Source organism: Anolis sagrei, chromosome 13 (genome assembly GCF_037176765.1).
Source record: "Anolis sagrei isolate rAnoSag1 chromosome 13, rAnoSag1.mat, whole genome shotgun sequence".
In the NCBI taxonomy this organism is placed as follows: domain Eukaryota; kingdom Metazoa; phylum Chordata; class Lepidosauria; order Squamata; family Dactyloidae; genus Anolis; species Anolis sagrei.
The window spans coordinates 1,321,924-1,344,326 of NC_090033.1; the positions used below are offsets into that span (position 1 = coordinate 1,321,924).

Genomic DNA, 22,403 nt, shown 5'->3' on the forward strand with positions numbered 1-22,403 from the left:
ACAGTTCCATTTTGGAGGGAAGCCTTAGCATTGAACGGTTGTGTTGTTAAAGTGTGAAGTATGGAACTCTGCGCAGATGATCAGTCAATGCGACTTAAGCAACGTATGCAGCAGATACTGGCTCGTTCAGTAGACTCTCCTCTACAGTTCCATTTTGGAGGGAAGCCTTAGCATTGAACGGTTGTGTTGTTAAAGTGTGAAGTATGGAACCCTGCACAGACAGTTGGTCAGTGCGACTTAAGCAACGTATGCGGCAGGTACTGGCCCGTTCAGTAGACTCTCCTCTACAGTTCCATTTTGGAGGGAAGCCTTAGCATTGAACGGTTGTGTTGTTAAAGTGTGAAGTATGGAACTCTGCGCAGATGATCAGTCAATGCGACTTAAGCAACGTATGCAGCAGATACTGGCTCGTTCAGTAGACTCTCCTCTACAGTTCCATTTTGGAGGGAAGCCTTAGCATTGAACGGTTGTGTTGTTAAAGTGTGAAGTATGGAACCCTGCACAGACAGTTGGTCAGTGCGACTTAAGCAACGTATGCGGCAGGTACTGGCCCGTTCAGTAGACTCTCCTCTACAGTTCCATTTTGGAGGGAAGCCTTAGCATTGAACGGTTGTGTTGTTAAAGTGTGAAGTATGGAACTCTGCGCAGATGATCAGTCAATGCGACTTAAGCAACGTATGCAGCAGATACTGGCTCGTTCAGTAGACTCTCCTCTACAGTTCCATTTTGGAGGGAAGCCTTAGCATTGAACGGTTGTGTTGTTAAAGTGTGAAGTATGGAACCCGGCACAGACAGTTGGTCAGTGCGACTTAAGCAACGTATGCGGCAGGTACTGGCCCGTTCAGTAGACTCTCCTCTACAGTTCCATTTTGGTGGGAAGCCTTAGCATTGAATGGTTATGTTGTAAAGTGCAAAGTATGGAACCCTGAGCAATGAGACTTAAACAACATGCAGTCATTGAATTCTTGATAGCAGAAGGTGTCACCCCAGAAAAGATTCATCAGAGAAGGCAAGCTGTTTATGGGGATTGTGTTGATGTGAGTACTGTGCGTCGTTGGGCGAGTAACATTAAAGATGTGAGGTGGGAACATCTGACTTGCGTGACAAACAAAGAGTTGGACGTCCTGTGACAGCCACCACCGAGTTTCACAAGCGAAAGGTTGACAGATTGATTCAGGACAATCATCGTATCACTCAGAGAGAAATTTCAAGCATTATTGGCATTTCAGAAGAACGTGTGGGTCACATTATTGCTTTGCTTGGCTATCGGAAGATCTGTGCACGATGGGTACCCAGGATGAGAGAACTGTGAGACGCTGGTTTCGGAAACAGAGTGTCGACTTCTTCCGTGATGGCTTCAGAAAACTTGTTCATCGTTGGCAGAAATGTATCCAATTGTCTGGTGTTTATGTGGGAAAGTGAATATTGGGAGTTAAAGAGCACATTCTAAGGACTGTTTCTGCGTTTGATTTATTAAAATATTCCCATCCAAACCCAAGTAACGAAGGTGGAGGCATTACTTTTCATTCAACCCTTGTAAATTGGGGCAGTTCATACCTTCAGCAACTAAAGTCTTCAATGCTAAGATAGCTTCTCTGCTGCTGTATGCTTCCAGCATCTGGATTGGGGGCCTCATATCAAAAATAGACCAACAGCAAATACAATTTTGGAGGGCCCTTTTCCAGCTCCCCAGATGTGTCCCATCCTGCGTCTATTACTTGAATCCGGGGAAGCACCCCTCTCCATAAGAGCCTGGTGGTGGGCACTTGAATATTGGCTCAAGATCAGAGTTTTTAGTTTAGCATCCGGTTTAATTCCTCACTTATCTCAGAAGGAGAGATTTGTATGGTATTTAGGTGTCCATGAGTAAGATCTACTTCCAGCAGCTCATGAAGCAAGAACTGTCTCTCTCCGTAAACTCCTGTACAGCCAAAGCTTAAATATGTAACTGTTGCCAAAACTCCCAGGCTCAGCTAGCTTCTTGGGAATGGCCCAACCAATCAGTTTCATGCTTTGCATTTTCAGTTAACATAATAATAATAATAATAATAATAATAATAATAATAATGTATTGTCGAAGGTTTTCATGGCTGGAATCACTAGGTTCTTGTGGGTTTTTTCGGGCTATAGAGCCATGTTCTAGAGGCATTTCTCCTGACATTTCGCCTGCATCTGTGGCAAGCATCCTCAGAGGTTGTGAGGTCTGTTGGAATTAGGACAATGGGTTTATATATCTGTGGAATGGCTGGGGTGGGGCAAGGAGCTCTTCCCTGCTGCAGTTAGGTGTGAATGTTTAGCTGATCACCTTCATTAGCATTTGAAGGCCTGCCTGAGCCTGGGAAAATCTGTTGCTGGGAGGTGTTAATCTGTGCCTGGTTTTTTCCTCTCTGTTGTTTAGCTGTTATAATTTTAGAGTTTTTTTAATACTGGTAGCCAGATTTTGTTCATTTTCATGGTCTCTTCCTTTCTGTTGAAATTGTCCACAGCCATTCCACAGATATTGCCCAGCCATTCCACAGATATATAGACCCATTTTTCCTACTTCCAACAGACCTCAGAACCTCTGAGGATGCTTGCAGGCGAAACATCAGGAGAAATGCCTCTAGAACATGGCTCTATATCCCGAAAAAACCCACAAGAACCTAATAATAATAATAATAATAATAATAATAATAATAATATAACATTGTCGAAGGCTTTCATGGCTGGAATCACTAGGTTCTTGTGGGGTTTTTTCGGGCTATAGGGCCATGTTCTAGAGGCATTTTCTCCTGACGTTTCGCCTGCATCTATGGCAAGCATCCTCAGATGTAGTGAGGATGCTTGCCATAGATGCAGGCGAAACATCAGGAGAAAATGCCTCTAGAACATGGCCCTATAGCCCAAAAAACCCCCACAAGAACCTAATAATATAACACTCAGCTACTGAATTTTTTACATGTCCTAACAGATTTTATATCGCTATATGGAAGGGATCCTAGACTGCGGGATGTGTGAATATTTGGACATTGTGGAAGGCAACTCATACTCTCAATGCGTGCTTTTCAAAGAGCCAGCGCATGGAACAAGAACAACTGCACCCGCTACTAGGCTCACAAGTAAGCCAAGGAACAAGTCTCCAAAGAAATATTGCTGATAGAAGAAGGGAAACCTTGTTAAATATTGATGAAAGGCTGCAGCCTAATAGACTGTAAACATCTCCTGCCTTGGGACTTATGTAACTTTCCTGGAGAGTTTGGGTTTTTTCTTTCTTTCCATGTGACACTGAATGATAAAACAGGCACCGTCCTTTCTTCCCAAGCGCATGCGAATCCAGGGCAGCATTTGTATTTAATATCGCACACAACTCTGAAAACAAATTATCGGCTGATTGCATCCCACCTTCCTCCACATGTGCAAACAGGATCCAGCAGTTGGGGAAAAGATGGACGTTCGGAGCCGTTGCTTGACATTTGCCTCATGCTCAGAGGCGGCCCTAGGTAATTTTCAATGGTAAGCAAACAGTATCCCCCCCCCCCCACCAACTAATCATTGATATATATTTTCTGTTCGTCGTGGGAGTTCTGTGTGCCATATTTGGTTCAATTCCATCATTGGTGGAGTTCAGAATGCTCTTTGATTGTAGGTGAACTATACATCCCAGTAACTACACTTGCCGCACTTGCTCCCTTGCCTGGCCCGCTTTGGGTCCGGAGGCGTGCCTGAAGACCCCGGCGTGTGCACCAAAAGTCACCTCTTCTCCTGACTTTGTCGTCAGCCATTGGGACCAAGAGAGAGAGAGAGAGAGAGAGAGAGAGAGGTGGAGATGCCCACCTTTCCTGAAGGTAGGCGCAAAAACAAAGGAGGGAGCGGAGGTGGGAGATACCTCCAGCCGGAGGGCCTCTCTCTCTCTCTCTCTCTCTCTCGGTCCCAATGGCTGAAGAGAAAGTCAGGAGAAGAGGCGACTTTTGGTGCACACGCTGGGGTCTTCAGACACGCCTCCGGACCCGAAGCGGGCCAGGCGCAGATTGAGGAGAGGAGAGGAGGCAGGTGGAGCGCCGGGAGATCGGGAAAGGGAGCCGGTCATGGGGAAGGGATCGAACGCGGAGAACAATTGAGCGCCGGCTCTGCTCGCGCACCCGGTGGCCGCGTGGAGCAGGAACGAGAGGGGCTAGGCGAGGCTCAAGGGCCCGGCCCCTTTGGGAAGAGGATCGCCCGGCAGCGAGGCAAGAAAGCCGAGGCTCCCCCCGGACTGCTAGGGCTGTTATGAGCCGAGGGGGCGCTCCTCAAGTGGCGGTCGAGGGGCATTTACAGAGGCGCCTCTGCGCCCCTGGCAAAAAAAGTGTTCTGCGACCGCTTACTTTGCGTAATGGACGAGCCGCCCATGCTCACGCTCAACAGAGATTTCAGGAAAGTGTGGGATTCCTATTGTGTGTACACCTTCAGGTTGCCTGTTAATGGCCCATGAATTTCACAGGGTTTGACGAGTCAAGAAATGCCCTCACAGTCAGGAAGTTCTTCCTAATGTTCAGGTGGAATCTCCAAGGAGTTTGAAGCTGTGAAGCCTTTCCAAGTTTCCTCTTTCCTCAATGGCTGTGAATGCCGGAGCAAACCACCACCCCAGTTCAAATGGCCTATGTTTGAAGATCTTCCTCTGGTGCCAAAAGAACCGGTTTGAAGGCGCTTGAGACTTCCAACGTCGTTCAGGTTGGTCTGAACATGAAGCATAAGTCTCAAGGGTAAAAAACCTCAGAATTGGTACTGAGAGGTAATTGAATCAGGGGCTTTTAGAGCTAAGTCTCTTACTCATGTCCATCTGATAGAAACTCTGATGGCAGAATGAAAAAAGGGAAGCACTCCCCTCCTCCAGGAAGACGTGGAGCCAAACAACTGAGTTTGAGAAAGCAATTCAACTGGAGCAAACAACACTGATTGACAGCTATAAATAACCAATCAATCCAACTATACATAAGTAGGGTAAAAAGGTAGGATTAAGCATGATACAACAGTTTAAATCTTGCAACTAATAGTTCTAGACATAGGTGGCACCACTTCCTCTCATGTGTTTATACATGGCCCTAATCATGTCTCCTCTCAGCTTTCTCTTCTTCAGGCTAAACATGCCCAGCTCTTTAAGCCGCTCCTCATAGGGCTTGTTCTCCAGACCCTGGATCATTTTAGTCTCCCTCTTCCTCTGGACACATTCCAGCTTGTCAACATCTCTCTTCAGTTGTGGTGCCCAGAATTGGACACAATATTCCAGGTGTGGTCTAACCAAGGCGGAATAGAGCATGGGGAGCATGACTTCCCTGGACCTAGACACTAGACTCTAGACGAAGGGCCCTCAAACTTTTTAAACGGAGGGCCAGGTCACAATCCCTCAAACTGTTGGAGGGACGGATTATAATTTGAAAAAAAAATGAATTAATTCCTATGCACACCGCACATATCTTATTTGTAGTGCAAAAAACACTTTAGAACAATACAATAATTAAAATGAAGAACAATTTCAACAAATAAAATTATGAGGATGCTTGCTATAGATGCAGGCGAAACGTCAGGAGAAAATGCCTCTAGAACATGGCCATATAGCCCGGAAAAAACCTACAACAACCCATAAAATTATTAGTATTTCAATGGGAATTGTGAGCCTGCTTTTGGCTGATGAGATAGGATTGTTGTTGTTGTTGTTGTTGTTGTTGTTGTTGTTGTGTGCTTTCAAGTCGTTTCAGACTTAGGTTGACCCTGAGCGAGGGCCGGGTAAATGACCTTGGAGGGCACCCCCCGGGCCATAGTTTGAAGATCCCTGCTCTAGACCAAGGGTCCTCAAACTTCTTAAACAGAAGGCCAGGTCACAGTCCCTCAAACTGTTGAAGGGACGGATTATAATTTGAAAAAAAAAAAGAATAAATTCCTATGAACACAGCACATATCTTATTTGTAGTGCAAAAAACACTTTAGAACAATACAGTAATTGGGTTGTTGTAGGTTTTTTCGGGCTATATAGCCATGTTCTAGAGGCATTCTTTCCTGACGTTTCGCCTGCATCTATGGCAAGCATCCTCAGAGGTTGTGAAAATGAACAAAATATGACTACTAGTATTAAAAAAAAAACACTCTAAAATTACAACAGCAAAACACCAGAGATGAAACAAACAGGGACATCTAATCGCCTCTCAACAAAAGATTGCCCCAGGCACTGCCAGGCCATCAAATGCTAATCAAGGGGGTCAGTTGAAACATTCACACCTCGCTCCAGCAGACAAGAGTCCTTTGCCCCACCCTGGTCATTCCACAGATATATAAACCCCTTTTTCCTACTTCCAACAAACCTCACTACCTCTGAGGATGCTTGCCATAGATGCAGGCGAAACGTCAGGAGAGAATGCCTCTAGAACATTGCCATATAGCCTGAAGAAACCTTCAACAACCCAATACAATAATTAAAATGAAGAACAATTTTAACAAATATAAACTTATTAGTATTTCAATGGGAAGTGTGGGCCTGCTTTTGGCTGATGAGATAGGATTGTTGTTGTTGTTGTGTGCTTTCAAGATGTTTCAGACTTAGGTTGACCCTGAGCGAGGGCCGGGTAAATGACCTTGGAGGGCCGTATTTGGCCCGCGGGCCGTAGTTTGAGGACCCCTGGTCTAGACACTGACATCCTGTACACTAATGGCTGGGTTGGAAACCAATTTGTCATTACTACTGTCAATACCACCAAAATTGCTTCTCAGAGCAAGCAATTCCAAAGCAACACATTTCTGCATTCTTGTTTTGTTTTGTTTTGTTTTGCCTAACGCATACTGTACACCAGTGTTTCTCAACCTGGGGGTCGGGACCCCTGAGGGGGTCGCGAGAGGGTTTCAGGGGGGTCACCAAAGATCATCAGAACACACATATTTCTGATGGTATTAGGAACCCCTTTAGCAGAGAAGGTTGAATATCTCTCTGCTTGTCGTTCTCAGCAACTACAACTCCCAAATCTAAAAGTCTATTTCCCCCAAACTCCATCTGTGTTCATATTTGGGCATATTGAGTATTTGTGCCAAGTTTGGTCCAGATCCATCGTGGTTTGAGTCCGCAGTGATCTATCGAAGTAGGTGAACTACAACTCCCAAACACAAGGTCAATGCCCACCAAACCCTTCTAGTGTTTTCTGTTGGTCATGGGAGTCCTGTGTGCAAAGTTTGGTTCAATTCCATCGTTGGTGGAGTTCAGAATATTCTTTGATTGTAGGTGAACTATAAATCCCAGCAACTACAACTCCCAAATGACAAAATCAAAAAACTGAATATCAGTGCCCACCAATTGTTTATTTGTTCAGTTTCTCTTAGTCATAGGAGTTCTGTTCCATTGTTGCTGTAGTTGATTGTAGGTTAACTATAAATCCCAGCAACTACAACTCCCAAATGACAAAATCAAAAAACTGAATATCAGTGCCCACCAATTGTTTATTTGTTCAGTTTCTCTTAGTCATAAGAGTTCTGTTCCATAGCTGCTGTAGTTGATTGTAGGTTAACTATAAATCCCAGCAACTACAACTCCCAAATGACAAAATTAACCCCCCCCCCCCAACACCACCAGTATTCAAATTTGGGTGTATCATTTGTGCCAAATTTGGTCCAGTGAATGGAAATACATCCTGTATACCAGATATTTACATTACGATTCATAATAGTAGCAAAAGGACAGTTCTGAAGTATCAACGAAAATCATGTTCTGGTTGGGGGTCACCACAACATGAGGAACTGTGTTAAGGGGTCGTGGCATTTGGAAGGTTGAGAAACAATGCTGTACACCTAAATGGAAAGTATATTCCAAAATGTACTGCTCTTCTCTATCCAATCACTATATCAGACGTTAATAAAACTCACGGTGTGAAGAGCTGTCAGTGGCATCACGGTGTGGGCGATGTGGGGGTGGGAGCATGGAAGAGAGAAGCATTCGACACCGGTGAAGGTTAGACTGAAAATAATCCCGCTCGGGTTCTAACTCTTAACAACACAATGCCACTTTTGAACTCATTCATCAAATGCACATTGGGAAAATTATTTCCGGCGCTCCCCAGTCCGGTGTCTGAAAGCATCTTTCACGTTGCTTGCACCACCAAAAACACCTGGATGCATCTACAATCTAGATCAGTGGTTAGCTTCTCACATTCTGAGGCCTTCTCACAGACGTCCTACCTCACACAGAGGCTTCTCTCACAGTCTAAGGCCTATCTCACACTGTGAGGCCTTCTCTCACAGACTAAGACAGTGGTTCTCAACCTTTCTAATGCCGTGACCCCTTAATACAGCTCCTCATGTTGTGCTGACCCCCAACCATGACATTATTTTTATTGCTACATCACAACTGTCATTTTGCTACTGTTATGAATCGTCATGTAAGGCCTTCTAACAGACGTCATACTTCACACAGAGGCTTCTCTCACAGTCTAAGGCCTACCTCACACTGTGAGGCCTTCTCTCACAGACTAAGACAGTGGTTCTTAACCTTTCTAATGCCGTGACCCCTTAATCCAGTTCCTCATGGTGTGGTGACCCCCAACCATAACATTATTTTCGTTGCTACTTCAGAACTGTCATTTTGCTACTGTGAGAAGGCCTCACACTCTGAGGCCTTCTCACAGACATCCTACCTCACACAGAGGCTTCTCTCCCTACCTCACACGCGACCTCACACTCTGAGGCCTTCTCACAGAAGCCCTACCTCACACAGAGGCTTCTCTCCCAGTCTAAGGCCTACCTCACACTGTAAGGCCTTCTCTCACAGACTAAGACAGTAGTTCTCAACCTTCCTAATGCCGCAAGATATATTTTAAATGGAAGGAGGGAGGGAGGAAGGAAAGTGCTTCAGAGAGCAGCGGCAGCAAAAACCCGCAAAACAGCAAAAATACCGTGAGATATATTTTAAATGGAGAGAGGATTGAGGAGGGAAAGCGCCTCAGAGTGCGGCGGTGGCAAAAACAGCTAAACAGCGAAAATACGGCGAGATATATTTTAAATTAATATTTTTTGAAAACCGCAAAACAGCGAGTCCACTTAAAGAGAACCGCGAAGTAGCAAGGGAACACTGTACACAGACTGAGCCACAGCAACACATGGCAGGGGACGGCTAAGCAGAAATATATGTTTTCTGATGATCTTTGGCAACCTCTCTGAAACCACCTCGTGACCCCTCCCCAGGGGTCTCAACCCCCAGAATGATTTATTATTATTTTATTATTATTTACAGTATTTCTACCCCGCTCTTCTCACCCCCGCTAACAATGGCAACGATTCGATGCCACAATAATTACAATTATAAAAGCAAAATAAAATCATACAGTATAATACATGTCAGGTTTTACAATGTATTGTAATGTAATCTAGCTGAGTCATGCACTGCTAATAGGCTTCTATTGGGAATGCTGAGTCATGCATTAACTGTATATATTAGGGCTGGGCAACCACGGAAAAATTTGTTTCTAAACTCGATTCGTTTTTAGGGGGCTTTTGCGTTTCGATTTTTAAAAGAATTCCGAAATTTTCCTTAAAAAAAGTTCAAAATTTACGAAATTTCGGAAATTACGAAACAATTACGAAACAATTACGAATCGATTCGTTAATGGCGGGGGCGATCGCACAATACGCTAAAAAAAACCCTCTCCCTCTGTTGTTGACTGTTGGTGTGATAATTATATATTTTTTTGACTGATAAAACAAACAGCAACCCTAAAACTTGCACCAGACATGCGGAAATAATAACGAAACGATTTCGAAACTATTTCGAAACGATTTCGAAACAATTACGAAACAATTACGAAATGAATTGGAAAAATTCGTTTCGTTTTTTAGTTGCTCCTGAATGGTTCAATATCGCTTCGTTATCAAAAAAAAATAACGAATTAATAACGAATTATGAAATTAACGAACAAAACCGCCCAGCCCTAGTATATAGAGCTTCATTTGGGGAATGTGTTCTGGCCTAGTCCAGGTGATTGTGAATGATGCAATCCTGGGTTTGAGTTGAGTCAATGAGTTGGGAACCAATTGGTGATTGCTATGTGTAAATGAATTGTATATAAGGAAGTCATGTACAGTGTATATTTCTCCTTGTGCTGTGATGTTGTTCGTCGAAGGCTCTATGTAATTAAAAGAACCTGTCTGCTAAGACAAGATATAACTGTATGCTGTGGTAAGTTTGTAGTGTCACCTAGACTGGGGGAAAGGCAATGGTAAAACTGACAATGGCCGGGCATGTGCTCAAGTGTCTGTAAAAGGTTCCAGAGTGACTGCAGGTTGTGGGAGCGGTTGACTGAAAATACTGTGCAGGAAGAAGCTACTGGAAAGCGCTGAAGTTGTGCAACTGATCTGCTGCTGAATTGTGAAGTTAATCTCAACAATACATTAAAACAACATTAATTATCCAATCACAAAGGCATTTCCATTATAACAACTGTCTGGTGCAATTCACTATTCGGGTGAAAACTGAACCACGTCTTCAGTTTTCTTCTGAAAGAAAGGAGGGAGGACGCCGATCTAATTTTGCTGGGGAGCAAATTCCATAGGCGGGAGGTCCAGAGGCGGCCCTAGGTAATTTTCAACAATAAGCAAACAGTATTTTGGCGCCCCCCCCCCCCCAACCAATCACTGATATATATTTTCTGTTTGTCGTGGGAGTTCTGTGTGCCCTATTTGGTTCAGTTCCATCATTGGTGGAGTTCAGAATGCTCTTTGATTGTAGGTGAACTATATATCCCAGTAACTACAACTCGCATATGTCAAGGTCTATTTTCTCACAAGAGCGCCTCAAGAGCACCCCTGGGAAAATAGACTGTACTGCAAAGGCTTACTTTGCGTAAGGGGTTGAGCCACCCCTGTGTGGGATCCTGGGATGTGTAATGTGGTGGGACGGCAGCATTCTTTGACTACAATCGCCACGATTTCAGAGCATTGAGACATGTTCTTCCTTGTGAGTAACTTCTACCCTTTTGTTTCCCAGCCACATCCTTTTTGGCTGCTTCTGACGTTGCTTGGCAACACACCTCCCAGTTTTCATGTGTGAAATTTTCAAAGACAGCATTTCAACCAGTCTTCTCAACTCTTAATTACAAGAAAGCATCCTAAATAAGCGAGGTTTACTCAGGAAATTACTCTGGAGAACTATTTCAGGTGATTAGCCTCTGCAGACCAAGAAAGTAACTTTCCCAGCTCTACGAGTACTAGGGCTATTGGAGGAGAGAGGCAAGGGAGGATGTCACAGACTTCAAGGAGCTGCTGTCAACTTTGTTCTCGTCTTATCTTGAAGAGCAGGGAGCGATTAAGCGGTGGCTTCCTCGTGGCCTCCATTTACATTAAATGCGGCTGTAATGCTCTCCGTTCTCACAAATGAATCACCCGTTCCTCTACGGCACCTTTCATCCCAAAGTGATGAACAAAATTGCTGAATCGACTAAAGCGGGTTAACTTCCTTACAAGGTGGATTATGAAATGTAAATCCAGTGCATTTTATATTCCTAAGCTTCCCCATCCACCTGTTCCCCCATTTTTGTAAATGAAGGGGAAAGTGGGGGGGGGGGGGGGGGACTATGCGGCAGATGATTTTGGAATATTTTGGATTTTGGAATTCTGCAGAAGGGATGCTCAAACAGATGACATAATTGGAAGTGGAAGGTGGAGAGGCTCCATTCTCCCTGTAAAAACTAGACTAGGAGCAGATTGGCATAGACCTAGAAGAACTATTACAATCTGCTCCTAGTCTAGTTTTTACAGGGAGAATGGAGCCGCTCCACCTTCCACTTCCAATTATGTCATCTGTTTGATTTCTATATTGACCATGTATACAGACTTTTCACAGGTTGTTTGAAGAATGTTTTCATAATGAACAAACTGCTGGCCTTGAAAAATTGTGGGCTGGAAGACCACAGTTTGAATCTCTGCTTGGACATGTAGAATCATAGAGTTGGAAGAGACCTCATGGGCCATCCAGTCCAACCCCATTCTGCCAAGAAGCAGGAATATTGCATTCAAAGCACTCCCAACAGATGGCTATCCAGCCTCTGTTTAAAAGCCTCCAGAGAAGGAGCCTCCATTATACTCCGGGGCAGAGAGTTCCACTGCTGAACAGCTCTCACAGTCAGGAAGTTCTGTCAGTGTGTTATAATGGTTAAGTTGTTATAGTGGTAAAGTGTGTTAAGTTGTTATAGTGGTAAATACAATGTATACATAGTAAGAACAGAGAATTAAATTTAAAGAGGGGGAATTGTCAGTGTGTATTTTATGTATGATGTATGTTTAAATGTAATTTTATGTAGGAGAATAGTGGTTGTAATAGATTTGTATGGCCAGGATGTATGTTTACACAGAAGAGTTAAACAGCAAAAGAATCAAGCTGTGAGAATGTGACCCTGAGTTCGTGCTGTGTGAAGAATTAGGGAGTGTCAGAGATAACTCCTTTCCAGCTGCAGTTTGTCTTTAGTGCCTATCTTTTTCGCTGTGTGTTCTTCTTCACGTCTGTTCGCTAATGGTGTCTGTTGGATTTATGAACTGCTCAAGTAAAGCTATTCCTATTGATGCAGGCCAAAATCCCATTGGCTTTTCTTGCTGCCACTTCCCCCCCCCCCCCCCCCCCATATATCCTCAACACAATACCCCTGGAGCGGCATCCGTGGCTCACCAAACAGTTGCTGCCTTGCGCTAACCTTTGGGATAATCCAGGAAAACGTGTGCCCCCTTCCCATCTGCCATGCTTAATTCTAAATATGGCTCACTGTAAATATGTTCTATATTTTGAAATGTAATTGAAAAAGCATTAGGCTTAATTCATGGCAACTTTATGAATGTCAAAAGCCCTCTTTCACTCACCTCTCGTCTGGGAGTTTTAAGCATCAGCGTGTCGCTGTTCTTTGTATCTATAGCTACGGGAGCTGCTACGTTTCTTAAATAGCTTTCCTTTGAGCGGGTTGAAAAGTCGAGAGGGAGACATGACAATTATCTGCTAACAAACAAGTTTTTTTCCAAAGTTACCGATGCTTGCTTACTACCAAAAACAAAACAAAAACCTAACTGTAAGAGATTATGTTTCTATTTTTAATTAAAGAATGAAATACCACCCTTTGCTAGAGGCAGTAAAAGGCCTTAATGCGCCGAAGTGCACCACCCAGATAAAGGATGTGTAAGGCTGTCACACAAAAACAACACAAAAAGGATGCCTCTTTCCAATTTTTCATTTTCCCCCATTGTCCCAACTGTTTTTTTTCTTGATGCACTTACAATGTGCATCTTTATTATTTCAGAAGCTACAATCACACTTCTTTGCCTGTGGTTTGCTTTCCTTTCCATCGGTTTCACATTTTACTGGTATTGGTGATGTCGAGCACCCCCCCCCCCAAAATAAGGGATAGTGACTTATAGTTCTGCAAAGGGCAAGGGCACCAGACTACACAACAAGGGTTAAGTCTTGGTCACATTGCCAGGGCACTGACAACAACAAGGACCCCACGAGGCCTTTGGGAAATGGCTGGATCTTGGGACTTCTGCCCTTTTGTGAGAGTTGTAGTTTCCCAAGGACCAAAGTGTGAATCAGTTGCAGCACAGCTGGGGTTTCATCTGCCAGCCTTCCCAATGATCATGGACTCTCTGCCTGCGTGTCTTGGACTTCAGTACATACTGTCTCCCTCATGATCTTTCCTCAAAGACCTTTTAAAACATTGGACTTCAGGCTTCTTCGTGAAAATTAATCCTCTTATTAAATATACTTGGGATGTGGGACAAAAATGGGGTTTTGTTGCTAGGAAATGCTTATGATTTGAATGTATGTATCTTGCTATGAAACACTGCTTGTCCTCCTGTCTTACCCCCTGACTTTTGCCCTAAAAAAATGTGACCCAGGACTGTTGAAATGCCTGAGGCAGGACCACCGCCTCCCTCGAAACTTACTTTGATTAACTCATCAGCATGAACAATAGCCATTTAAGATTTCCTTTTTCTCGCTCTCTGAGTCGGTCTGGCGAGATGAGGAAGTCTATGTGCACATGGACATTATAATTGGTTTACAAAGGGCAGGGTTGATCCCCCCCGAGGTCCCCTGCCCCGATCCTGTTTGTTCCCTTCTCAAAATCCATCAGAAGACACACCTTATCAGATCTAAGGCAGGAAAACCTTTCTTAATGAAATCAACCTTTGCTGGACAAAACAATGCCCCTCTTCCGTCCTGCCTCCCTCTCCCTGATTTGCTAAGGAGCCAAAGAGGGAGGGAGTTTTGAAACTTTCAAACCTGTATTTTCTCTATAAAAATGCCAGTAAAATTCTGTATTGCGATGCTTGTAGTGGAACTATTCCTACAATGCATCCGATCTCAGCTGAATCGCTAATAAAGACACCTCGGTCCCAGCTTCTTCCGCTTTGGTGAGGATTTATTATTTTAAATATTTCTGCTGCTGAAATTGGCTTTGCTGGCCTCACCAAGGTTCAAGGACTCTCTTTGGTGCGGTCCTCAGGATCTCCTCGGCAGGGGAGATCCTCCTAAAAGCAGCTCGATATCATTGGGATGAGGAGTTCTTATAGTTTCCGGTCAATTAATAACACACATTTTCTTTAACATATTCTACTGGGATGTTGTTCAAGTTGTATTTAGGCACAATAATTGATTTAGTGTTCCTCTTGAGCTTTTCTATAATATTTAGTATTAGTAGTTCCATGATCTGTGCCACAATCTGTTCCTGGTCATGTTTTAGCTCAGAGAATGGAGCTTCTCCAATTTTGGTTTGTAAATATATATACTACTAGCCGTCCCCTGCCATGCATTGCTGTGGCCCACATGTGTGGGAGGTTTGGCCTAATTCTACCGTTGGTGGGGTTCAGAATGCTCTGTGATTGTAGGTGAACTATAAATCCCAGCAACTACAACTCCCAAATGTCAAGATTCTATTTCCCCCAAACTCCATCAGTGTTCACATTTGGGCATATGGAGTATTCGTGTAGAGTTTGGTCCAGATCCATCATTGTTTGAGTCCATAGTGCTGCCTGGATGTAGGTGAACTACAACTCCAAAACCAAAGGACACTGCCCACCAAACTCTTCCAGTATTTTCTGTTGGTCATGGGAGAACTGTGTGCCAATTTTGATTAAATTCCATCGTTGGTGGAGTTCAGAATGCTCTTTGATTGTAGGTGAACTATAAATCCCAGCAGCTACAACTCCCAAATGACAAAATCAACTTTTTTTGAGTGAAGGACATACATTGGGTTGTTAGGTGTCTTGTGTCCAAATTTGGTGTCCATTCGTCCAGTGGTTTTTGAGTTCTCTTAATCCCACAAACGAACATGACATTTTTAATTATATAGATTTGGTTTCTATGTTAGCCATCAGATGATGTCCATAATAATAATAATAATAATAATAATAATAATAATAATAATAATAATAATATAAAATAAAAATGAAAAGGAGACAAAGGAGGGCCTGATTCTGGCAGCCCAAGAACAAGCCATTCGAACCAATGCCAGCAAAGCCAGAATTGAAAAGTCAACGACAGATCCCAAATGTAGACTCTGCAAGGAAGAAGATGAAACCATAGATCGCATCCTCAGCTGCTGCAAGAAGATTGCACAGACAGACTCCAAGCAGAGGCACAACACCCTTGCTCAGATGATTCATTGGAACTTTGACCACAAACACCATCTGCCTGCGATGCAGAACGGGTGGGATCACAAACCGGAACGAGTTACAGAAAATGAACACGTCAAGCTACTCTGGGACTTCCAAATTCAGACACAGAGTTTTGGAGCACAATACTCCTGACCTCACAATTGTGTTAACAAACAAAATATGGATCGTTGATGTCACAATCCCAGGTGACAGCAGGATTGAAGAGAAACAACTGGAAAAGCTGACACGATATGAGGATTCAAAGATTGAACTGCAAAGACTGTGGCACAAGCCAGTCAAGGGGGTCCCAGTGGTGATCGGCACACTGGGTGCAGTGCCTCAAGACCTTGGCCTGCACTTAAACACAATCGGCACTGACAAAATGACCATCTGCCAGCTGCATAAGGCCACTTTACTGGGATCTGCACGCATTATTTGGCGATATATCACAATCTTCGACACTTGGGAAGTGTCCGACGTGTGATCCAATACAACAGCCTGCAGAGTGTCTGCTGTGGATTCATCTTGTTGTGTTTCAAATAATAATAATAATAATAATAATAATAATAATAATAATCTGAAGATACATCACACAGTCCTAGACACTTGGGAAGCTTCTGACGTGTGATCCAATTCAACAGCCAGCAGAGTGTCTGCTGTGGATTCATCTTGTTGTTTTTCAAATAATAACAACAACAACAACAACAATAATAATCTGAAGATACATCACACAGTCCCAGACACTTGGGAAGCTTCTGACGTGTGATCCAATTCAACAGCCAGCAGAGTGTCTGCTGTGGACTCATCTTGTTGTGTTTCAAATAATAATAATCATGATGTTTTTAATATTAATTTTTAATTTTAATAATAATAATATAAGTTTTGGAACACAATACACCAGACATCACGATTGTGGAAAAGAAAAAAGTTTGGATTATTGATGTCGCCATACTGGGTGACAGTCACATTGAGGAAAAACAACAGGAAAAACTCAGCCGCTATCAAGACCTCAAAAATCAAACTGCAAAAGCTCTGGCATAAACCAGTCCAGGTGGTCCCAGTGGTGATGGGCGCACTGGGTGCCACGTCAAAACATCTCAGCCGGCATTTGGAAACAATAAACATGGGCACAATCACAATCTGTCAACTGCAAAAGGCCTCCTGACTTGGATCTGCGCGCATCATTCGAAAATACACCACACAGTCCTAGATGCTTGGGAAGTGTTCGACTTGTGATTTTGGGATATGAAATCCAGCATATAGATCTCATTTGCTGTGACATACTGTGTTTTGTGTCAATAATAATAATAATAATAATAATAACTTTATTTTGTACTCTGCCTCCATCTCCCCGAAGGGACTCAGGGCAACTTACATATGTCACAGTGTGCCTAAAGCAACACATAAAAATAAACACACAATACAATACAAAATAAAATCAGAGTTTACACTCAAAACTGCACCCCATAACCTATGATGAGAACTGTCATAACACATAGCCAACTGTAAACGGGAGCAAGGAATAGGATAGTGCAAATTTTAGCTAATGAACTAGGGCATGGGATGAAATTGCAGTCCACTGGGACATTCTCAAAGGATTGTCCAAATATCCACATCTTCAATTCCTTCCAGAAGGAAGACAGTGTGGGTGCCTGCCTAATCTCCCTAGGAAGGGCGTTCCAAAGCTGCGGGGCCACCACCAAGAAGGCCCTCTCCCTTGTCCCCACCAACCACGCTTGAGACAGTGGCAGGTCCATGAGGAGGGCGTCCCCTTGCACCTGAGCATTGGGGGGGGGGGGGGCGGTACGGTCACAAAGATATGTGGCCTTGAACATATCTTCTGCTATGTTACCAATTTCAGTCACTCGAAGAACATATACACCGATCTTCAACCAGAAGTGCCAAAGCACCATCTCTTACTAAGCTCACTGTGTAGATTTGCCAAAGACTGATGGTTTAACTGATGATTTAGAGAGGATTGTGAGCTTCCCTGTGGCACAAAGTGGTGGGCCCTCAAGTCTGGGAAATTCAAATCTGGGAAATAATGGTTCTTTCTGTGAGAAAACTGCTTCGGAAAATACAGGGTTTCAAGGCCATTCAGGGGAGTCAGAAGGAGCAACAGCAGACAAGGAATCGAGTGAAGAGCTAAGTGATAAGGAGGGTTCCCAGGAGGAACCACCTGTAGCTACAGAGATCAACAAAATCTTCATTTATAAATCAGAGCCAAAAATAGATTGTGTCATTCAGAGAGATTACGTGGTGTCATGTACATTATGTTCTGCAGTTGATGGTGGTTGGTGATGGATGGGTTAATGTAATTCTTAATTCTAAAGGGTTGAGTAATCTGTAAGTAAGAGTTCATGGGTGAAAGCAATTGAAGGTGGAGGTATGCAAGAGATGGGTTGCAGGTGGTGTTTCTGGATATAAGGAGCTAGCCTTGGGACTGATCTTTGGGAGAGACGTATTTGTTTTATCTTGGTGGTAGATGCTGCTGGTTTTCCCCCAGGTTTGTGGACTTTCTGACCTGTCTCCTGAACCTTTGGAATCCTGGAACCTTGAATCTTTGGGCTGGCTTTTGACTATGGTATAGACTCTTGATCCCTGGACTTTGCTCATTGTACTCTTGGCGTTTGACCACTGGACTGGACCCTTTGACTACGGTGTAGCGTTTGCTATCCGTTTTTGTTTATTCTGTGGCTGAGTGCAATCTTTATGTTTTATATTTTGGACTGTTAAAACAGCCAGAAAGTAAGTGCTTAAATAGTTTAAATAGTTTAACACAACTCGATTTTTGTTTGGTTCATCTCTGACTCTATGACGGCAGAGCCCTGGCATCATGACAATAATGCTAACACTGAGAATGGATTATATCAATAAGGCTTTGGGGGAAAGCCAGAAATATAACCATTACATAAGAAAATAAGTGCTTTTTTAATTAAATTGTTTGATACAAACTGGGTTTTTGTTTGGTTCATCTCTGCCTCTGTAAAGGCAGATTCCTGGCATCGTGACACGTGGGAAAGTTGTGGAGAAAATTCACAGGAGACGTAATGCTTTCATGGGTGTCTATTAAACAACAAATTGCTAACCTTAACGTCAGTTCAGGCAATGCTGCATTAGAGGGAGAAGCTAAGCCTGAATTCTGAATTGTTCCTGGTTCAAGTCATGCCTTGGTTTTGAATTTAATATATCCTGGATGTTTCCTATGTTCCTATTCATGTACTCCTGTTCGAGTTTTATTTCACTAGTGATACCTTCTTGCTTCTGGACTTATGTTGTACTTGTGATTCCTGGCTGTTCTCTCGACTTTTCAACCTGCTCAAAGATAGTACAAATACGGAGAGGGTCTCAGGTGTAAGACCTGGCATCCTCTTTCAAACGGATGAGGTAGCAGGTAATGAGAAGCATTAGACGGAGACTGTGGAATCGAAGTATCAGTCTAAATGGACAAATAATCTGATCTGATTACTGCCCCGTGCTCCTAATGCTTTCAGATTAAGCAAGAAAGCTGGAAGCGTTTAACTGATGTCAAAATCCGAAGAGCAGACTAAGCGTCATGCATCCCTATCTTCTGACATCTGTCCTCAAAAGACCACTTTTGTATTTGGGGAGTTCTTTATTCAAACTGTGTCAGTGTGATTTGTGAGGGTCCAAAGTATCCTAAAATTACCAGATCTTGTCTGGATTTGGAAGCTAAGCAGGTTTCGTATTTGTTTTATTTTGGTGGTAGATGCTGCTGGCTTTCCCCCAGGTTTGTGGATTTTCGGTGTCCTGACCTGTCTCCTGAACCTTTGGAATCCTGGAACCTTGAATCTTTGGACTGGCTTTTGACTACGGTATAGACTCTTGATCCCTGGACTTTGTTTATTGAACTTTCAGTGTTTGACTACCGGACTGGACCTTTTGACTACGGACTTATCTTAAACTTGCAACAGCATTTGCTGTCAGTTTTGTTTTATATTCTGTGGCTGAGTATTATCTTTATGTTTTGGACTATTAAAACAGCCAGAAAGTAAGTGCTTCTTTAATTATATTGTTTAACACAAACTAGGAGTTTGGTTCATCTCTGCCTAAATAAAGCAGAGCCCTGGCATCATGACACCTACAATCAAAGAGCATTCTGAACTCCACCAACAATGGAATTGAACCAAACTAGTCACACAGAGCTCCCATGACCAACGGAAAATACTGGAAGGGTTTGGTGGGCACTGACTTTGAGTTTGGGAGTTGTAGTTCGCCTACATCCAGAGAGCAATGTGGACTCAAATAATGATGGATTGGACCAAACTTGACACAAATACTCACTATGCCCAAATGTGGTGGAGTTTGGGAAAAATACATCTTGACATTTGGGAGTTGTAGTTGCTGAGGTTTATAGTTCAGCTACAATCAAAGAGCCCCTTGAACCCCACCAATGATAGATTTTGGCCAAATTTCCCACACGCCTTGAAGGGACTCGCTGGCTTGAGCCTCCCTCCAGCCTTGCATGCTCTCCCTTGCCTGCACATGCACACCATGCTGCCATGCACCAAACACGCCTGCTCTCCCCTCCTCACTTGGAGTCTTAGAAACAGCCCTCCCTTGGCTGAGAAGCTAGCCAATCACAGCGGAGGAGGGCTTTTGGTGGGAGGATTCGCCTTCTGTTTCGAAAAAGGAAGAGAAGGATGGGAAGGGGTTCCTGAGACCATCTATATAAATAAAAATGTAATGTTCATTTGTGGGATTAACATAACTCAAAAACCTCTGGATGAATTGGCACAAAATTTTGACACAATACACCTAACAGTCCAACGAGTGTTCATCACCCCTAAAAATACAAAAAAAAACCCCAAAAACAACCCAGAAAAATGGATTTTAAAAGCCCCCAAAATACACCATATACACATACACTCATATACATATACACATGCACACATGCATACACATACAATTTTCAACGGTAAGCAAACAGTATTTTGGTGCCCCCCGCCCCAAACCAATCATTGATATATATATTTTCTGTTCGTGGTGGGAGTTCTGTGTGCCATTTTTGGTTCAGTTCCATCATTGGTGGAGTTCAGAATGCTCTTTGTAGGTGAACTATTATTTATTTATTTATTTATTTATTAATGCGCTTGTATACCGCTAATATCTCAGCCTAAATCGGCGACTCATTGCGGTTTACAACACTTAAAAAACAACAATATTCAGTTTAAAAGCATCAAACACATATACAATACAAATTATTGGGCCACCAATAACCATCCAATGCATCTCGTAACTGGAGTCGCAATCCAAATTCATCGTCCATGATTACCAGTCCTTTAGTCATCATAATTCGTTGCAACGGATTAACCGAATGCTTGTTTAAACATCCATGTCTTCAATCTTTTCCGAAACACCATCAGTGAGGGGGCTGATCTTACCTCTATGGGGAGGGTGTTCCAAAGCCGAGGGGCCACCACAGAAAAGGCCCTGTCTCTCGTTCCCGCCAGCCGCACTTGTGAAGCCGGCGGGATAGAGAGCAGGGACTCCCCAGAAGATCTTAGGGTCCTGGTGGGCTGATAGGTTGAGATACGTTCGGATAGATAAGTTCGGATAGATACTATACATCCCAGTAACTACAACTCGCCTATGCCAAGGTCTATTTCCCCCCAAGAGCGCCTCAAGAGCACCCCTGGCCAACATCAACTCTACCGCAAATGATTACTTTGCATAAGGGTTGAGCCGCCCCTGTACACATACGTATACATGTGAAGCAGTGATGAGTTGGCTACGAGCAAGCAGACTAAAAGTCAATCCTGCAAAAACTGCGATACTCTGGGTTAATTCTGGCCAGCCACCAGGATTAATCCCATCTCTGCCTGATTTCGATGGGGAAGCTCTGGTTCTGCCTGCCCCTATCAAAAGCTTTGGGGTTGTTTTGGATTCTGGATTGGATTCTTGGATTTTGGATTCTCTACCGCATTTGCGGTAGAGTTGATGTTGGCCAGGGGTGCTCTTGAGGCGCTCTTGGAGGGAAATAGACCTTGACATAGGCGAGTTGTAGTTACTGGGATGTATAGTTCACCTACAATCAAAGAGCATTCTGAACTCCTTATGGCCCAGATCACTGCCATAAGGAAGCAGGCCTTTTCTCATCTTCGCCAGGCAAGGAAATTGGCATCCGACCTTTCGGTAGAAGCATTGGCAACGGTCATCCACGCAACACTCATCACGAGGTTGGACTATGGCAACACCTTATATGCTGGCCTTCCGAAGTCAATGACCCAGAAGATTCGTGTAAAGAAGTTGATTATAAAATGTATGATTTTAACTGTATTTGTGTTTGGATTGGTGGCACTAATGCTGGAGCGGCCTAGCTGAGAGGATTGCGTTACCATGGAGACGATGCTGTAGAGAAGTGGGAGGAGCTTAGAGGGGAGAGTTTGAAAAACGACAGTTTATGTTCAGTCAGAGTTAGAGTTTAGGTTCAGAGGGGTGAACAGTCAGAGTTAGGGTTTAGGGTTAGAGGAGTGAGCAGTCAGGAGTTAAGATTGGAGGGTGAGGAATTGGTAGAGGAAAGATTAGGAGGTTATAGCTGTAAAAGAGTGAATTGTGAAGCAAAGTTTCGAGGCTTTGGAAAGCCAGATTAAGCTACTGGAAGTTTCTTAGCCAGAGAGTCTGATAAGGGAAACATAACCAGTATTCCGTTAGTCTAAAGAAAGGCTAAAGAATAAGCTTATTAAGTATCTGATCAAGGGAGGATCAGATAAGGGAGACATCCCTGTATTGGAACTTTGTTCTGTAATAAGTGCTTCACCTCAGGA

General features: G+C 43.5%; 1 protein-coding gene across 1 annotated transcript in view; it reads right to left on the reverse strand.

Moving 5' to 3' along the window:
• The window catches only part of GABRD (gamma-aminobutyric acid type A receptor subunit delta), a 55,888-nt gene that overhangs the window by 20,955 nt on the left and 12,530 nt on the right, over positions 1-22,403 (reverse strand). The gene's annotated exons all lie outside the window — the stretch shown is intronic.